This window comes from Haliotis cracherodii, unplaced genomic scaffold (assembly GCF_022045235.1).
Source record: "Haliotis cracherodii isolate W230 unplaced genomic scaffold, xgHalCrac1.p SCAF_10, whole genome shotgun sequence".
Classification (NCBI taxonomy): Eukaryota; Metazoa; Mollusca; class Gastropoda; order Lepetellida; family Haliotidae; genus Haliotis; species Haliotis cracherodii.
Window position 1 is genome coordinate 13,833,680 of NW_027266265.1, and position 21,279 is coordinate 13,854,958.

A 21,279-nucleotide genomic window follows, 5' to 3' on the forward strand; every position below is an offset into this window, starting at 1 on the left:
TAAAAAAACATTTGCTCTGAGTTTATTTCAAGAGGTACATCCCTTCCTCAATAACCCACGATGACTAAATGCTGACAAAATCTACCAACCTGGAACAGATGGTACATAGATAGTATTGGTACACAGTACCCTGATAACGCGGCTATCAACAGTGATGATGTCATATTTGCCTTATCCAGCACCTATCACACATCCTAACAGTAATCATTAGCCTTATGAGTTGTGCCATGAGAAAAGATGAGAAATATTCCAAGTACACAATACCCCGATTTTCCACATGGATAATTTTCTCCCCTGTGACAAAGCTCTACCTATTCCCCTCAACAAAACATTCCACTAACAATACACAGATGATTAATTTTTAATTAGATCTCCTGGCAAGATTAACATTGTAAATGACGTTCAGAAAATGACAGCATATGATCCGGTCTGTCATACCTTGATCAGTGTGAACCCCAACAGCATATCAATAATCATATCTCAGCCAGTTCCCCCAGTGACGTGATGTTGGGGCTGATAAGGCAGGGATTATCTTTGTCCTAAGCAGTACATATCCCCGCCCATATACCGACAACAGTGGCCGTTCCATGTCAACAGACTCCTTTGTTCCCAGTCATAACTGTTACAAGCTGCCATCCAAGACACCACCTCAATAAACCACTCAAGATGGTAAACAACTTCAATCAGAATTTGATGGAAAAAATTAATAAATTAAGATTTATTAATCATTATCACCTGTTGCTGATAACGTGGGCATGAAGCTGTTTAGCTTGCCTTGATTGACATGTTTCTGGGTACAGTTAATGCTATAGACAACCAGGGAGGGATACGTGTGTGGAAGTCCGTAGCTCGGCGGGTGGGACACTGGCACTGACGGCAATCTTCGTTCTGTAGACACTTTAGTAGACGTAAATTATCGCCATGCATGTACACACTCTGGCGCTGGAATTCTTCAACATGTAAAATCTCACAAACTGGACTATTTTCAATTTTTTTTATTAGTCTATTTTGAAATTTCAAAATGTCGCTGTTTCCGTTTTTGGCGGCATCCGATTCGGTCATTTCTCCTATCGAGCAATCAGGTAAGACTCTATATTGGTGTGACTCAATGACATTCAGTACTCTGCATGTGTTGCCTCTAACTTGCTAACTCTGCTAACTTGTCAGGAACAAAACATATGAAAAAATGCTCCATTATTAAAGCAACTATTTGACATAAACTAACCTGGCTTTGATAAACATATTTCAGTCCAGTCCGGACTAATCTTGACATGACAAATCCATTACTGGTATTGTCAGACTGTATCAACTTGGACAGCTGTGCCTGAGGGCAGTTTGGGGCTTACATATCACCATAAATATTCCGTACAGCCACTCCCAATTAATTATTTGTTCTGCGGAGTTTATTTCCCCATTTTAGGATAAACAAAGCAATTTTGTTTTTTAATTTAATTTCTGGACATGACAACAGAACATGATTTCTAAGACAGAAATATTTGTATAGTTTTTCTTGTCTGATGTTCATTCCTCATGAACTAAAGAAATACCAATTAAACATTTTTATCTATTTTTTTTAGCCTTAGAAATTATTTCATATTTCATCCACACACAATTTTTAGGCAAAGTATTGACAAAGTACCTCACAATCTATTCCTGATCCATAATTAATAATAAAACAAAATTGGGGTTGGGTTTTAAGTGAAGGGTTGATTATTCAGAAGAACTAGTCATCAACTTGTTATGGCCTAAGTCATCAGAATTAATCCTGGAATGGTATTGGCACAAATCTCGTGTTTCAGGCTCATACAAGTACTTTGTCACTACAATATTTCAAGTGTTTTGTAAATGAAAGCTGAACACAGGGTTTGACATTCATAGTTATGCATCACTAGACATTCAGAGACGAACCAGTGCTACAGTTTTTGTTAAATAAAAAGGCAAAATAGTTTCCTTACAGACTTGTAACATAACAAAATAGCATGATGTAGCAGGTTGTATAGATTACAGTGTTTTGAAATTACCATATTCGACGTAATAAGTGCCCAGGGCGCTCTCAAAATTAGAAACAGGGGGCTCTTGTTAGAATATTATTTGGGTGAAAAATCCCCGTAAAGATCATAAATTTTGTGGTTTACGCTGACAGCCTGAAATGTTTATATACGACAAACATAATTTTCCAGAATTTAATTGCCAATAATTAAGGGTACATATAACACACGAGTGCGTATTATACATGAATAAATAAGTCTTGTGTACATTGATCAATCAGAAAGGGTGCTAATTGGGATTGTTCACTAGCCAATATATTAGCAAATATTGCTGTGGTCGCTTATAAGAGCATGAAAGTCATTGTCCTAAAGTTCGAAGTTTCAGGGGTGCTAGTTTCTGGTACAATAGGCTCAGGGATAAACAATGGACACTTGTCTGTTAGTCTAAGACTAGTGAACATCTAGAAGGATTCTTTATTTTCATCCTAATCCTAGTAGGGATGGGACGAGTCCAATTTACTGCCCGGGTACCCAACCCTCTTTTACCCCTACCCTGGTACCCACTGTAGGTTTCAAGAGATGGGTACATAATGTCTGGCAAAATGTATTTAGATACACTTATAAAACGATCAGATCATGCATACACTGAAGTTGACAGAAGCTTCATCTTTATTCAAACATATAACAGTCAGAAGGAAAACGTGCTTAGTCAGAGAAAAAAGCAAACAATAGTGAGTTATAATGTAACCATGGAGTTCTAGATAATTTTTGCCAAGAAACAATACATCTCGTGACTGACCACAGGCCCAGGTAGACCTGTGGGTACCCAGGCCCTACTCAGTACCCCTCGGACCCGAGTTACCTGTCCCAGCCCTAAAATGTAGTTATTTTACATAAACCACTAGTCTGAGTTGAGCTGTGGAACAGTTGGACATGAACAATGGTGAGAAATCATCAAGGACCCCCCTTGATTTGGAGTGACTGAGTGAGTGAGTGAGTGAGTGAGTTGGGTTTAACGCTGCTTTTAACAGTATTCCAGTTATATTACGGCGTGTCAGCTTAAAGTGGGAGGAAAGCCTGAAGTGATTCAGGCCTCAGACGTTTACCACTTCGGTGTAACCCACAAGAACGGGTATATTTCAGATTATTGACAGAAAGCTGCAGTGTAGGAGGGGTATATAACTGCCTAGTAACCAGTAACTAAAAACATGTAGCATCACCGACATTTGAACCTAGTTTGTTTACTACTGCTCAATCACCAACAACAAACTAAACACCTTGGGCACATCTTAGAGCAAATTCAGTAACTTAAAAAAATAATACATAAAATAATATGCAAAAGTGATGATTGGTTATTTGTTCAGTCAAAATACATTCCCTTCTATTATTCTAGAAATGCTTTTCAGCATTGACCTTTTTAAAAAAAACATAAATATATTACAAAACTATTTTTCGGCCTTTAAAGAGAAACATTTTCAACACAAAATATTCTAAGAAGCCTACCACAGTGAATCTAACACAACAAAACACGACTGCAAGTAAAACCTAAAACAGTTTCACTACAAAAGGTTTGTCTTGCTGATCATTTTTCTTCAAAGGTTCTAGTTTTCTCACCATTTCTCGCAATGCTTTCTGCTTTTTCCACTACTCTGACATTTCTGTTGTTCCACAAATAGACAAGTAAAAATAAAAAAAGTTTTTATTCAGTGGCCCATAAACACGACGCGAATCAATAGCGGATCAATGGCCGATTCATCTGTCTGGGCAGCGGGATTTCTCCCATTCAGCTTACGTCTTGAATAAGGTCCATCTTCTGACTGTGGCCATTCACCCTATGCCCTGTCTACTGGGTCAGAATAGATACAACATTTACATAAAGCAACTACAGAGGTGAAGAACTGGCAGCACATTAGGCAATATAACACACTCAATGTCTGCCTATCTTAACTTAAAAGGAAAATGATGCAGACCCTAACACGTTTTGTTTGTTTTCTATTCAGTGATAAGGTAATACTTTCACTATTAAAATATGTATGCAGTTGTATGATATATTTTAAGATTCTAAATTTGAATATATATAATTGTATATGGTCACTGCTGAAAGAAGCATTTTTTATGAAGTGTTTTATCATTAAATATTTGTCAAAATGGAACTGTGGTATGAAAATATCTTCTTGCAAATAAATTGATGTGGCTTGAGGTGAATATTTTTGGCCAAAACATGCCATACTCATCACTAAACCACTTGTTTCTTGGGTTAAACGTAGGATGTCATCTAGTTTCAATGTGCCACATCTATGTAAAACTGGAATAAAGATGACACAGTGTGTCTCACTGTCAAGTGTACAAGGGAGGTGTTAATAAGAGCCCGGTGTATAGTTGAGGTGCACATCACAGTCAGGTGTAATAGTTGAGGTGTTCTTCACAGTCAGGTGTAAAGTTGAGGTGTTCATCACAGACATGTGTATAGTTGAGGTGTTCATCACAGTCAAGTGTATAGTTGAGGTGTTCATCACAGTCAAGTGTATAGTTGAGGTGTTCATCACAGTCAAGTGTATAGTTGGTGTTCATCACAGTCAAGTGTATAGTTGAGGTGTTCATCACAGTCAAGTGTATAGTTGAGGTGTTCATCACAGTCAAGTGTATAGTTGGTGTTCATCACTGTCAGGTGTATAGTTGAGGTGTTCATCATAGTCAAGTGTATAGTTGGTGTTTATCACAGTCAGGTGTATAGTTGAGGTGTTCATCACAGTCAGGTGTATAGTTGAGGTGTTCATCACAGTCAGGTGTATAGTTGAGGTGTTCATCACAGTCAGGTGTATAGTTGAGGTGTTCATCAGTCAGGTGAATAGTTGAGGTGTTCATCAGTCAGGTGTATAGTTGAGGTGTTCATCACAGACATGTGTATAGTTGAGGTGTTCATCACAGTCATGTGTATAGTTGAGGTGCACATCACAGTCAGGTGTATAGTTGAGGTGCACATCACAGTCAAGTGTATAGTTGAGGTGCACATCACAGTCAAGTGTATAGTTGAGGTGCACATCACAGTCAGGTGTATAGTTGCGGTGGTGTGCATCTATTACTCTTTGCTTGCAAGCCATTTTCACAAAACAAATATATAACATTAATATCATCAAAGGCACAAAGGCACAATTGATCTGATTCATGAAATTCTAGCTCAGCTTATTCAATATTAATTACAAACCTTTTGTTTGAGCTACAGCTGACAGAGGTGTTCTTGTAATGGATGTCTGCTCACTATCACAGCGTCATGAGACATGTAATTCATCATGTAAGGCTGTAAGTGTGTGGACAATGGGTCATCCAACACTGAATGCAATAAACTCCTTTAATCATTGGTGTCCAAGGCAAATACAGCTGATACAACATTCTCTTGTCAAGGTGACAGCATTGACATTAATCGCACAACAATCACTACCAATGGGCAATGCTGCCTATTTTCATCATAACAGTAAACAAAGCTAAGACTTCACAAATAAACATTGTTGTCTCTGCTGACATGTAGTCATAAAATATTTTTGATAATTATTTTCAGTTTTTTTCATGAGTCTTAATGATTACTAGTTATAGATATAATACAAAAAGGAGGATCATAATTGAGAAGATGGCTTGGTTGGGTTACCAGAAACAAGTAATTTTTGGGGTCGTTCATTTGATCGAAACTGTGTCTATGACATAACTAGCCTCCAGAGAGGAACAAGGGAATGAGGTTCCATACTGCTACAGAACCGGTGGGGACGACTGTACGTGTGAGTTCGTCGGGAACACTAGGAAACACTAAGAAACACAAGGAAACACCATGGACTAACATACCACCATGTCTGTAAATATCACACAACAAGGTAGGTCTTAAGACATGTTTCCATGTCAAGGTAAAATCCATCTTCCCCAATCATGATTTGGTCCTACGTAGTCTGTCGTCACTGTTAACGAAACTGCATTAACCTCAATAATCAATCTGATCAACAGTGGGCAATGCATAGATGTAGTGAATCTGGTTTTAACATCTCTCAGTCATATCATGATGGGGATCCACTTGAGTTCCAGGTTAGAATAGGTCCCCAGCAACCTATGCTGGTGGTAAAGAGGTGACCAAATGGATCGGATATTCAGACTCAGTGACTTGGTTGATGCATGTCATTGAATACCAATTGTGTGGATCGATGATCATGATGTAAATCACTGGATTGTCTAGTCCAGACTTAATTATTTACAGACCGCCGTCACATAACTGGAATATTTTTATTGCTGAGAGCGGTGTTAAACAATAAACAAAACCAGTCTCAAGAATATTCCCAGACTAACATCTAGTCTCTGAAATGAACATATTTTACAGAAAAACAGTTGCTAACTTATAGTTATATAATATAATAAAAAGGAGCCCAGAGACTTTCTTCATTTTCAGATACTGCAGTAATCTAGGCTTGCCAAACATTATAGACTTGCATGGGCTGTATTGGATATATTTGTTTCAGGCTCTGTATAACAGACTAGTATGTTTCCCATTTACACTGCGTGTAATAAGACACCAAGGTATTTATTCCTATTGTGAATGCTCTATCACGGATATTCCACATCCATGCACCCATCAAACCAGTGACGGGACATTAAACCCCCACTGACACACAATCCCCGGTCCTATTCACCAGTAATATGACCTCCATTCAGCCGATGCTCAGTTAGCTATGAAACAAACACTCCTTCAACAATGCCAGTACTGAGTTGTCGTAATCATTGATTATTTATGAACTGTGACCATGAGATACCAATACCTGGAGCATGGTGAAGAAATCATGCGACAAGTTTAAGCAGGAGAAATAAGTATAAACTTTTTGTAACTAGTAACATGCCAGGTACAGCGAAGATTAAAGCGTGTATGACACTCATGAAGCTGCCCCCTTAGACAAAGCTGTTTCTAACAACTCAAGTATGTGCAGTTAAGAGCGGATTATGGCAAAAATTCTGTCAAACTTGACAATCAAAGTATTGGAAATCATTAATCCCAGCTTATTAACAAACGCATTTGGATCTGGCGACTCCTACCTACAAAGCACTGTCAACAGTTTTGTTGTGTTTGACGACTCTTAAAAATAGGAGAGGACAGCAACACTCCAAAACATTAACTGTTTGGCGATCTCTTTAATCAGTTACCCAACTCTGCATATCTGTCGGACTAAAGTGGTTAATCAGCTAAACTAGTTCAAGTGACAGAAAATTGAATATTTCACAAGGAATTGGAGATTCATCTGATACCACAGACAAACTCGTGGGAGATCTTCAATGTGGATAATGACTAAGTGTATGAGTATTTATTCAACCAGGGATAATGATATGCGATACACAGATTTGCACTGGACATGACGGGGATGAGATCGTCAGTTATGCTTGGTTGATAGTCTCATATACTTTACAGTTTTGACAGTAATGGTCGAGATGTACCAGGCTCAAGACATTTTACACTGGTGCAACTATGAATGATGAACTTTTCAGGAGAACAAACTGTTGAATGTTAATTATCAAGATGGTCGACTTCTCCGGTGCTTGTAGGTTCTTGTGATAAAGGATCATCGGTGAAGATCAAATACCTGGGCGGCTGATTTGAAACCCTTTTTGGAAATTTATCCCACCTTTCTAGTGAAGTTTGATAGAACGATCAACATGATCACGCAACAAATTGGTATGTATGGCAGATCACTTGCATCTAAATACAGGAAAACACTTAGCGTTTGATCTCAGTTTGTGAAAGTGTCCCATTTTGTAAGCTTTCCATTGTGCCATCTGACATGACCTGGTGCCAGTACGTCATCATGGCAGTGGATCATGTGTTGTTATTTCTGACATTCTAAATACTGGTGTTGGACATGATGGAAGCCACGTCAATGAGGTAATGTTGATATTAATGTAAATGTTTCATGGGACTTTGACAAGAAGGACTCATGCTTTACCAAATCTCACCACTCCTTTGGATTTTGTTTGTCAGTTGTTTGGTGCCACACTCAGCAATATTCTGGCTATATGACAGCTCAAGTGTGCAACAGCCAATCCAGTGATTGTTTCTTTGTTTGTTGTTTCACGCTGCACTCAGCAATATTCCAGCTATATGACAGCGGTCTGCAGATAATCAAGTGGGCAACAGACAATCCAGTGATTGATATCATGAGCATCGGTCAACACAATTGGGATACAATGACCTGCTTCAACCGAGTCAGCAAGCCTGACCACCGGATCCCGTTCTTCACCTCTTACAACAAACAAAGTCGCCTTTTACGGCATGCATGGGTTGCTGAAGGCCTATTCTACTAGGGATCTTCACGGGTCATCCAGTGATAGACATCATAAGCATCGGAATTGGGAACTGATGACATGCAAGTTACAAAGCATGACAACCAGATCCAGTCGCCTCTGACAACAAGCATAGGTTGCTGGGCACCTTTGTCTACCCACGTGTTGAATTGAAGCCTTATGGTTGATAAATATTGTGGGTATATATTTGATTTACTGATATTAGAAACTAGGCAGGAGTGATGTCTCAATGCCTTAAGCTCCTTATCAGTGCTTTTGATTGGTTAGTATGTATACATACCTAAAGGATTTATTTATACAATATTTTAGTTACCAACATGTGAATTGTGTAGCAAAATTATAGTGGCAATACATTTACTGTCTCAGCCTTGATTAATGATACACAAGCCTGGACTACCTTCAACTAATATAAATGTAGCTGTATTCCTGGCTGGATTAGTGTATGTGTAAGCAAGGATTACAACCTACCTAAATATTATCCCAGGGGAAGTTTTACTCTAGAGTATAGTATCCCATCTCAGTGTTACACTGGCAGGGGTTCAAATTCACTAGGGAGAATCATCCTGACACTAGAGAATTTCATCCCCGGGATAAAAAATAGGGTAGGATAATATTCACTATTGCATATATACCAGGTATACAAGGGTATGAATACTCTATTTCACAGATGTGTCACCTTACCAGTGTTTGGAATTATGGGGCTCCATGAGGGGTCATAATATTTTCTGTTTCATATTTTACCCACATTACCCCCTAAATCTTTCATACCCCCTCCAGGATAGGGTGCAGGGGTGCGCATGCTCAACATTTATTCATTCAGGAATGTTGTCAGTAATTGGGTATATGAAAAGTAAACATATAACATTACCATTACTAACTCATTTGACGATATATTTTTTTTTTAAAATTACAGGATTACTGAACAGGAATTGTCACATCAGGAAATGAACCAATCTTTTTAAAAAATCATTGTACCCGCGTCTGGTCTTTTGATGTTTAACATTAGTTCCTAAGAACTTTTGATTTTCATTCTTACTTTAAAAAAATCTGTCTATAACATTTTAATCATAGCTGAACGAATACTGAATATTTCAATTTTCATGACAACTTTCTTTTCTGGTAGGCTTAAATTTGGGTAGAAATTATACCTAAAATTTTAACGGCTCATAAAAACTGTGAACTCAGTGTCACATAAACTCATAAAGTGCGCTACCTTCAAATGAAGCAGACGTACACAAGAAATGCTGATCCAATAAAGAATAATTCAATTTTCATGACAATATTCTTTTGTGGTAGGCTTAAAGTTCGTGATAGAATAATATTTTAATGGGTCATAAAAACTGTGAACCCAGCGTCACATGACCTCATAAAGTGCGCTACCTTCAAATGAAGCAGACGTACACAAGACAAGTTATAAAATCTAATATCTGCACCAAATAACTCATGGTTAACTTGGAAAGGTCAGCTTTGTGCTGGAGCCTTACACCCATGCAAATAGTATAGGAACAACAAAGCCAGGAGGCGATGTACAGCAAGCAAGACCCACACAGCTTTCAGGCGACACACAAAGACCAGTGATGACGGACGGACCAGGCGCCTAGCTCCCAGGCAGTGAGGTGTGGTGAGACACACAATAGACTACAACAATACCACCCCTGTCCCCATACCTCCCCCAGGCGGTTCTCCCGGCTGTCCAGACAAGCAAAGAGGGTCACTCTTGCCCCACTGACCAGTGTTTGTTGTAACAATTCACTTGGTTGACACTGGCCATATTATTCAGCACCAGGATCAGTGCTCTGCTAGTGTGAGGTGAGACCGGAGCATGGTCCACTCCACAATCAATGTCCGATTTGAGAGGATCTCTATTCTTGTATACTGTATTGACTGTCATTATCCTCGGTGACAGATGGAGGGCTGGATGGGGTTTAAAGTGTTTGCTAAACCATTTAAACCTGAGTGCTGAGAAAGTGTCCACCATCGAAATAGCTCACTGTCAACACCACGGAGTCAATGACTTAGTTGGCCATGGAGACAATATTTACATTACGTCACCAACATTTTCGCTATGTAAATGGAAAATAATTCTGAGTTAAATATTCACTTTTCAATGATATTACAGCTGTCTTATTCATTTCAAAGAATATGGGAGTATGATTCAAGGAAAGTTATATCTCCTTTTTCTTATCTGAAAAAAACACAAAGAGAAACCTACTACAGTATTAATTAGTAGTTGGACGATGCATCAGTGGATCACAATTTTTTACTTCTCGATACACATGATACAGGTATTGATCACAGTTGCATGCTAAGTAAAAAATATTGATTTTACCTTACATTTTTGCTTTTATGACTGTTACACTAAACACTAATTTATTGTGAAAACATAAGTACCAGTGATTCACTAAGCTACTTAATGAACAAAATACCATATTTTATTTGAAAATTTTGATGAATATTGATATATGAGAAGCATTCAAGGAAAATATTTTCTGAAATTCTCATTGAAATGCAGTGAGCATAGTATTATCTGTTCATAATTTTAGCTCTAAAAATTTATAAGCAACACAACATCTGTCTATGCCTTGGGGGCCTCATGGACCCAAAACACATTTACGCAAGTCCAAATAAAATCCGAGGACAAACATTTTTTCAGCTTTTGGGAACACAATTTTGTCTAAAAAAATAAATCTCCAGCACACCAACACCCCTGGTCGCAGCTAATATGTCATAGTTGAATAGTGAACCCCTTAAACTCATATCCTCTCTACTTCTCTTGACATCTGTGTGGGGGCACGGGTGGCCCAGTCGTCTAAGGCGCCGTGATTCGCTGTGCAGAGTTGCGTCCCTTGGGCACACCAGAAACCTATGATTGTGGGTTTGAATCCTGGTTCGCCCCGATTATGTTTCTAGGTTTGTCAGCACCATACCCGTGCTCGTGGGTTTCACCGAAGTGGTAAACGTCTGAGACCTGCATCACTTCGGGCTTTCCTCCCACATTAAGCTGACACGCCGCGATATAACTGGAATACTGTTAAAAGCGGCGTTAAACCCAACTCACTCACACTCACTCTTGACATCTGTGAGTGTAGATATTGGCTATTGAATACAATAAAATTATCAGTCAGAAGGTCAATATCTGAATAGTTAGGTATCTGGTATCCATCTCAATAGGCAATTTATAACCAGAGAGGTTTGGAGTATGCCTGTTGTATAAGAGATATAGTAGTAAGGCTCATCCACGTGTGATATAACACTCACTATTACCAATATGATCTGTGTGCCTCAAGACTGACACTACCTTATTTGCCATGTCCCCAACAGAGTGGTTTATAGGTTGTCCAACAGATCAGTCGTTACAGGGACTTATAGTGAAAGGAAATGATTATCACAAGACGTAGACGATGATGGTAAACACCCCAAGCAGATTACAGAATAGTTAAGATAGTAATGTCTCTTAGTACACCGACAGTTGGGACTGCTGCAATGTTGCTGTGTCTAACCGCAGTCTGTGTCAAAAGTTTTAGTCTATTGGCCTGAATAGTGCTCTTGGCAATATTTTCAGTAGCTTTCAGTGTTATCATATGGATTATTATTAGCTGAGCTTACTAGATCAAACAGAATTTTACTATACACGGTCTTCAGACTGGTGGCGAAGATTTTTGTCCCTTTATAATAATAAAGACCCGATTATACACCCCTTCTACACTGCTGTTTTCTGTAAACAAATGTGTAATATTCAAAAGAAAATATGGGCTGTCATGAAGATTTTCATGTAAATTCACATGGGTGCTTACAAAGATTACTTACAGATTGGTCTAGAAGTTGGTCAAGGGTCACTTTTGGGAGCAGGGCGCTTAATACACTGAATATGGTATTATGTCCTAGATTAAAAGGAGAATTGGAGAAAAAGAGCTAGCAATCTGCCCATCCTTCTAGTCTGTTTTTGTTGTTGTTTAACGCCGAACTCAGCAATATTCCAGCTATATGACGGCAGTCGGTAAATATTCGAGTGTGCAACAGACAATCCATTGATTGACAACATGAACATCGATCCACACAATTCGGATTGATGACATGCATTAACCAAGTCAGCAAGCCCGACCACCCGATCCCGTTAGTCGACAAGCATAGTCGCCTTTTACGGCAAGCATGGGTTGCTGAAGACCTATTCTACCCCGGATCTTCATGGGTACCATGCTTGCCGTACGACAAACATCCCTCTAACTTGTACAGACAATAACACTACACCTGATAACATCCCAGTTAGATCCCCAGTACAGCAAGTACAGGTGTTAGACATTAAGGAACATCCTGGGTCCCTTGGGGGCATGGGTGGCCCAGTCGTCTAAGGCATCAAAATTGGCTGTGTATAGTTGCGTCCCTTGGGCACGACAAAAACCTATGATTGTGGGTTCGAATCCAGGTTCAACCAATTATGTTTCTAGGTTTGTCAGCACCAATCCCGTGTTCGTTGGTTTCACCGAAGTGGTAAATGTCTGAGACCTGCATCACTTCGGGCTTTCCTCCCACATTAAGCAGACACACCGTGATATAACTGAAATATTGCTAAAAGCGGCATTAAACCAAACTCACTCACGCCTGGGTCCCTTGGGTCTCCTGCTCTATTATTTTAACCCTGAATTTGTTCTTAACATTGGGGTTATGATATAGACCCTTTGTGTTGCATTTAGCGGCATTCCGATAAATTAGAATAATCGAAGATTGATTTGAAGGTCCAAATGACCAAGCAATCGAATGCAATTCTCCATAACACAAACAATTTTCTCCCCTCTCTCAACCCTGAGAGAGTTTTGTTTTTTGCGAAAATTTATTCTCGTCAATATCTTTTCTGAAACATGCAGTGCTGAAGAGTGTATTTGTGTTTATATTCTCAAGTGTTTTACGGTTTTACTGAACTTCACTGAACAGCAGCCAAATGTCGCTAACCGATCAGTTTAGCCGATCAATCAGTTAGGATGATCCAATGATCAATCACAGTTATTATGACCAATTCCAAACACAAGCTTCATGCTCACTTTCATCCACTGACTAAGCAGCCTGATCAGGATCAAAGGGTCATGACGTCATTGATCTGGCTGACCAGATGTCACTGAACCATGACACCATCGACCTGGCACTGGCTTCTCCAGGAAGCCAACAGAAGCCATCACGATACGGCAGTCATATGTCCGACTGCTGTGTGAAACATTCCAGTCTCATATACACTTGCCGATTCAGGAGTACACCACCATGCTGACATTTCCATGTGACATATGTCAGCACATGGCGACATAAAGCACCTGTAGCACTTGACTTAATCCTTCAGTGGAGAACATTATAGCTAAGCTGTACTTGTAAATCTGTCTCCACTAATCCTGTGTTGGTGTAAGTTCTCAGTAAGCTCCAGCGGTCACAGCTTGTGGCCAGGCGTGGGACTGTGAGGACCGCCAGTCCTGCTCACCAACATGTAGTCATGTAACCCAATATGGAGGACTGTGGTACATGCTCAGGTCTAGGGGAGTATGGACTATGAGTGGGACTTCAATGAGACTCTACCTAGTGATGGGATAAGGCATGAGGGTAGGTTACCACTTGGGAGAATATCAAGCAATAACAAGTATTGAACAAACTTTGATGCATCTTGTACAAACCATGATCTTGTGATTTGATATGGCAGGAATTTATCTAAACATTCTCTGAAGCCAATACAGCGACTTATCTACAATCAGCAACTCAAATTTAATGATGTACCTGTAAATCAAATTAACATTTAAAGCCCCATCCACCTCACTCCAACAAAAAACAACAACGATGTGTTTCCAATCTTAGCCTATCCATAAATTAGATAGGTGATGTCATTACAGTCAGATAACTTGCAAAATGTCAATGAAAGACTATTTTCAAATGAAGATAATAACCAGCTTATCTCCATATATCCCATTTAAACGTAAGTGGGATAAATTACGGACAAAGCCATGATGGTGCTAAAAGCTATGGTTCAACTTGAGAAAAACAAGAAAAAGGGTTTCAGGTTGGGCTCCAGATAATGTCAGCTGAAACACTAGAAACACATATTGGTTTATATCACCAAATGGAAACCATAAACATCACAGAGACAATGTCTAAGTTTGTTTGTTTGTTGTTAAACGCCACACTCAGTAATATTCCAGCTATATGAAGGTGGTCTGTAAATAATCGAGTCTGGACCAGTCAATCCAGTGATTGACATCATGAGCATCAATCCACACAATTAGGATATGATGACATGTATCAACCAAGTCCGCAAGCCTTGCCACCCGATCCTGTTAGTCACCTCTTAAGACAAACAAAGTCACCTTTTAGGGCAAGCATGGGTTGCTGAAGACCTATTCTACCCCGGATCTTCACATGTCCAATGTCTAATTAGCACACAGGGCACTAGTTACAACATCTAGACATTGGTAGGAAATGGAAACCAGACCTGGGAGCATTGTCCTTGTTGGTACTTATCTATATGTGAACTAACTATCCCTGTTTCTGTTCCAGGAAACTATTTTATTATGGACTCGGAGCAACTGGTGTCCAACCCATACCAGGAGATGCAGAGTGAGGCCATTGGGGACTACGGCAAGAAGTCCTCTCTTACCGAGAAGTTCACCAGCGTCAAGAACAATGTGTGTGAGAACCACTTCAACATGGCGAGGTCTCAGCTTGAGCGTGAGAAGGACAGTCGTCTGCGCCACCTCCAAGAGAACACAAGCCGGCTACGATATGAAGTGAAGCTGTTGGATCTCAACAGACGGAAAAATGAGATTGAGATGAGGAAGAGGATTGAACCTCGTCGAGACTTTACTTATGATGATACTCAGCTAACAAAGACAGAGAGACGTCTTGGGGCAAACATTGAATCCCATTACCTTGATCGTAAATTGAGGTACCCTGTAAGAGCAAAAGCTGTCAGTGATATTGCCATAACACCTGCCGTGGCCAGGGCTCGGAGTACCCTCAGGCAACAGAAGATGAGGCCAGATTCTGAGAGAGCTGTAACAGCCAAGAGCATCTGTTCTAGCATGACTGTAGATTCATCTCACGTTCGAGAGGGTCGGTCTCGACATAAATGGCCAGCTTCCCGATCTGCTCCTTTGACATCAAGTAGCTATGGTTCTCGGGACAGATCTCATGACATTCATTCTCGTTTTCCCACTATACGTCAGACCTTTGAAGGAAATTCCTCCCATGATAAACAGAAAGGTTCATCTCAGCATGTAAAGTTTGCCTTTGAAAGTCCCCATAAATTGATAGTCTCGAGTGAAACAGGCAGTTCAGTACATCCTGGTGAACACATGTACCGATCATATACCTACTATGGTGGCATGAACAGAAGACCAACTTTCTACCATGACAGTTCATCAGAAGAGGAAAGTGATGATGACTTTGATTCCAGTGAAAAGATTGACCTTCGGGCCATACTATTTGGGAAATCCCAAAACGAGGACACCATGTCTGTTAAATCTCGCCCTCATTCCGAACTAACCTGCACCTCCCAGGGCTTTGGTGTGAGGCGTTCCCAGGGAGCTCCCCAGCAACTCACCCAGGAGAGGCTCCAGAAGGAGACCAAGGTGATCCAGAACAAGATCAACATTTTCCTCAGACGGCTTGAGACTGATCCTCCAATCAAGAAGAAAGTCTTCTATGACTCTGAGTCTGAAGATGAGCAGATTGAAACAGGTAACACAATTCCAATTGTCTCGAAGAAGAAGAAACCTCCTCCGCCACCACAAGCACCACCGCCACAAATGAAAGAAGAAGAAGTGATCTCAGATGAGGACTCTTCAGACTCAGCTGAGATGGAGGGTTCCGAGGTTCCTGAGAAGCGTAGCACGAAGGATGCGTGGAAGTATATCCGTGGTCACATGGATGATGGGATGCTGCAGGGGACTTACACTGCAGCAGATCTTGTTCTGCAACAACTGACTGGAGTCCTAGTTGGTCACAGCAAGAAACCCACAGTGCCTCTTAACTGTGCAAGTCGAGCAATGAGGCATACAGCCACATTTAAGATGAGAAAGGTTGTCGAGGGCCTGATTGAGAGTCGAACAAAATATGAACAGCATGAAGTGGATGAGCTGAAGAAGAAGATGGACGGGGATGGGGACGTGGAGGTGCCACCTGCATCTGAAGCCTCTTATACTGATATACCACAGCAAGTAGCGTGATTGACACTGGTTACAATACAGATATTCCACAGCAAGTAGCTTGAACTACACTGGTTACAATACAGAAACACCACAACAAGAAGCTTGAACTACACTGCTTACAATACAGTTACACCACAACAAGTAGTGTGATCGACACTGCTTACAATACAGATATACCACAGCAAGAAGCTTGAACTACACTGCTTACAATACAGATATACCACAGCAAGAAGCTTGAACTACACTGCTTACAATACAGTTACACCACAACAAGTAGCATGATTGACACTGCTTACAATACAGATATTCCACAGCAAGAAGCTTGAACTACACTGCTTACAATACAGCTATACCACAGCAAGAAGCTTGAACTACACTGCTTACAATACAGATATACCACAGCAAGAAGCTTGAACTACACTGCTTACAATACAGAAACACCACAGCAAGAAGCTTGAACTACACTGCTTACAATACAGAAACACCACAACAAGAAGCTTGAACTACACTGCTTACAATACAGAAACACCACAGCAAGAAGCTTGAACTACACTGCTTACAATACAGTACTGAATGATATATGACTCAATTTTCTCAGTTGCCCAAATAAGGATCATCAAAACCAAAAATGTCTACTTGCCCAAAGGATGCTTATAACGTGTTTCTGGCAAGAGGAAACGTGCCAAATGGGTTCTCTACATCCAACAATACATTCAACAAGGTGGCATGGAAAACAGATTGACCTGTTGAGTAAACAAGTACAGGGGAAGGGCAGCACAGAGGACAGTACCAAGCAACTTAGTGAAGACAATACAGACCCAAGGAAAGCAGCAGCAGTAGCTACACAACTGATCTTAGTGCTAAGATGATCATCTCCCATACTTAAACATAGGCTTACGACAGTCGCAGCGCTAACATCACTTTGTGGAATGGGGCCTATAAATGAATGATCTTACAGGATTTTGACTGGAATGAATACTAACAAGTGTGCCTTCCAATCTGTGGCATTATCTGTTGACAGAGGATTGGTACTGTTTGTGTTTACGTTGTGGCAAAGTGTTGTGTACATTTCATACAGCTGTACAATGGCTGACTTGACAGGAAAGTGCTTAATATTGAAGTTCCAGTTTGTGTGTGTCTGCTTCAACTGGTGATGGTAAATTACTCTTTTAGTAAATCTGTGATAAAAAATTCAAAACGGAATATCTTGTGTATAACTGAGTGTACAATATTCACAGAAAGCAAAAAAGTGCGGGAGTTTTCACTAATCAGCTGATTGTTTGCTGTGGTTGTGGCAAAGAGGACACAATTTATGGATAACAACTTCTTTATTTTCTGCAAAGGCGACGTTTCGGTATAGATCCTTATACCGTTGTCAAGCAAGGCTTATAGGCTGGTTTCAAGGGGAGTTTCAGTGATGCAGCGGCAGAGAATTTGCAGAGGGTCATCTATGGGTACACTGGTGAAGAGGTCTACTACATCGCAATTGATGATTTTATCCGGGTCGGTGATGTTCTTGAGTTTGGTGCAGAAGTCGGTGGAGTCTGACATGGAGTCAGGTGATTTTCCTAAGGGAGGAAGGAGTGGGTGTGGTCTGTGCCTTGTGCTGTATTGTGTATACCAGGTTTTATCAAATGTATAGGAAAGTACCAATGACATCAGATTCAGACATATTGGACTCCAATGTTAACACTGCTTGGAGGCTACACCAGGGTTTGTCAATGTATTTTTTTTCAGGTTTCCACCAGGCCCAGGACCACAGACAAGTCACTGGTCCCACAGAACAGTTGCTATATATGCTGGAGCAATGGGGTAACCCTGTGGTAAAAGCGTTCAGTTGTCACTCCAAAAACCTGGGTTCCATTCCCGACATGGGTACAATGTCTGAAGCTCATTTCTGGTGTCCTCCACTGTGATATTGCTGGAATATTGCTAAAAGCGGCGTAAAACCATACTCACTCACTGCTATATATGCTAAAATATCATGTCGGTGTTAAACAATTTCCTTTTACTCTATATAGCAAATATTTCCCCAATTTGTCCTTTCATTCTGTTAAACATAAACAAAATAAAGAGATTGACACTTCATATTTTCAATTTGCTGGATTGTATAATATCTGGCCTTGAATATTCTCTACAGTCTAGTGGACCAGAATATTGGTAGACACAATTAATTACTACATACAAAAAGCAGTCTTAACATCTGCATTTATTTTCTTCCCCTGAACAAAGAAGACACAGTGTTCGAAATTAAAGATGGTCCTGGACGACTGCTGCTATAGTATTGGAAACTAGGGACCCTTAAATGTGTCACTGTTGACTTTAAGGCCATAACAAGGACCCCTGTTTCAGGCTTAATTTCAAACACTGCAGATACCAGGAAGGGAATTTATGGATGTCAACTTCTTTATCATAGATGTTATGATTCTGTTCCTCATTATAAAGGTGGCAGTGGGTAGCCTAGTGGTTAAAGCTTGGCTCGTCACGCTGAAGGCCCAGGTTCGATTCCCCACATGGGTACAATGTGTGAAGCCCATTTTCCGGTGTCCCCTGCCGTGATTTAGCTGGAATATTGCTAAAAGTGGTGTGAAACCATACACACTCACTCACTAATAATAAAGAAGACAAATTCTCTTCCTTATGTGTATCACTTTTAAATGCATTTCAAAGACTTTTAGACATCATTTAAGTATTGTCACCTTTACTTATAAATTTTCATCATCTAAATTATAAGTTTGAAAGATTTTGCTCAAGTGACTCCATAGTGTTGGTATCGAGACTCAAAGCACTAAATATACTTGCCAACAATGCTGATTAGTATAGATGAAAGAAGGCAACTTTTTCCTTGTTAAAGAGCCAAAGCCACTGTGCTTATTTTAAGACTCGCATCCATGATCTATGATATATTCTTAGATCTATGGCATATTTTCTATCTATGGCGTATCTTACCCTGGCCGTATATCAGGGTTATACAAGTCACTCCTCCAAAGCCATAACATTAGTTACCGTATTCGACGTAATAAGCGACCCGCTCTAATAAACGCCCACAGCGATATTTGCTAATATATTGGCTAGTGAACAATCCCAATTAGCACCCCTTCCAATTGATCAATGTACACAAGACTTATTTATTCGCGTATAATACGCACTCGTGTGATCTATGCACTGTTAATTATGGGGAATTAAATTCTGGAAAAATATATCTGTCGTACATAAACATTTCAGGCTGTCAGCATAAAGCACGAATTTTATCTTTCAACTTGGGGCCAAACATCAGCCTCTTAGTAGGTTCAGGTCACCCTCCTACCCAGCGTTCCATGCGGCCGGCAGCCAGCCATCATAGTACCTCTGCCACAGGCCAGCGCCATGTGACGATTCGTCACATCTTTCACTTTCCATTCAATATATTGAATATGCTTTTCATCCGTTTCATGTTTGACAAGTCTACACATTTTCACATACAAATGTCAAAGAATGGTTACGGTTCATTAAGAAAGTATCCTAATACGTAAAAATCTATTTGTTTTTGCGTAGTTATCCTTTGTTTACATTGGTTGTACGGCTCCACGTGCTGTCATCGAAGCCCAACGGAGAGCTAGCGATACGGTCACTTTGATGTATAAATGTCATGCAACTCACTGTCGCAGTTGTGGTAGCATATCTAAAATATTATGCAAAACAATATGTAAAGCATATACCAAATACTTGATTTCTGAAAAAGCTTGTTTGTTTACAAACAAGAGAAAAGTCAAGTCACGTGATATGCAAATTAGCCTGTGGCAGTGGTGTTATGCTGAGTCACCACTGCGCCGGAGTGTGGGTTCAGGTAAATGCTTGCTGGGAAGAGTAATGCTGGTAGCGAGTGTCCTGAAGTTGCCTGTCTGGCTGTACCAAATCATGCAGCATTAGTCCTACTGTTGACATTGAAATAAATATTTCCGTGTACTCGGTAACCCACATCAGCTTAATGTCTCCCCACAATATCTAGCCATCTTAGGTAATGGCAAGAGAAAACTAGTCTTTGTATGTTACATTTGTTTTGTCAAAATGAGATCTGCGAGGGTATTAGGATTTAATTGTTGATGAATTCACTTTGTATTTATTGTTACACATGTATAACCCATGGAAACTGATAGTCAACAACATTATTTTACAATCTTGGTAGGAAATACTTTTTTTCATCTCAAGAGGTATTTCGTTTGCTGAAAATCCTAATTTTCACTTCTTTATTAATCTAAAACATGAAAAAAGGAATAATTCCAACAAGTAAGTAATCACGAAAATCTGACAGACACAAAAAAAGGCTTTTATTTCAGTTAGATAACTGATGGTTAAGATTTCAACTTAACTGTATCACGGACCTACATAAGTCTGTGACTGTATCTTCTATCATCCTTACAAGAAGTATTAAGTTTTAACCTCTATCTTCTTTATACAAACATATTTAAATATTATTGCTAGGTTCAACAGAAACCTTATTCTTCTTAATCATATCATCATCTTCTGTATATACAGGTGAGTGCTAGTGCAGAATAGATTCTTGTACATTTCTACAGGATAAGCCACACAACTGTGATAACTGACTTCTATACCTCTGGAAAATAGTTAAGGATCACCCATTCGTTATTTTCATATATCTCAAACTTCCATCTTTCGTGTGGAAATTTGGACAAATGTCTGATACCACCAATGCCAGTTGGGCAGTAGCCATAAGACAACTGTATGTCTCCCCAGATGGTTGAAAGTGCTGATAAAATAATAACGTGTTCTTTTATTAGGCTAGACTCCAT

General features: G+C 39.8%; 1 protein-coding gene and 1 pseudogene across 1 annotated transcript in view; one reads left to right on the plus strand and one right to left on the minus strand.

Moving 5' to 3' along the window:
• Window positions 1–21,279, minus strand: part of LOC139454085 (RING finger and SPRY domain-containing protein 1-like) — a 63,375-nt gene that overhangs the window by 13,730 nt on the left and 28,366 nt on the right. The gene's annotated exons all lie outside the window — the stretch shown is intronic.
• LOC139444201 (uncharacterized) lies at window positions 926–16,507 on the plus strand (annotated as a pseudogene).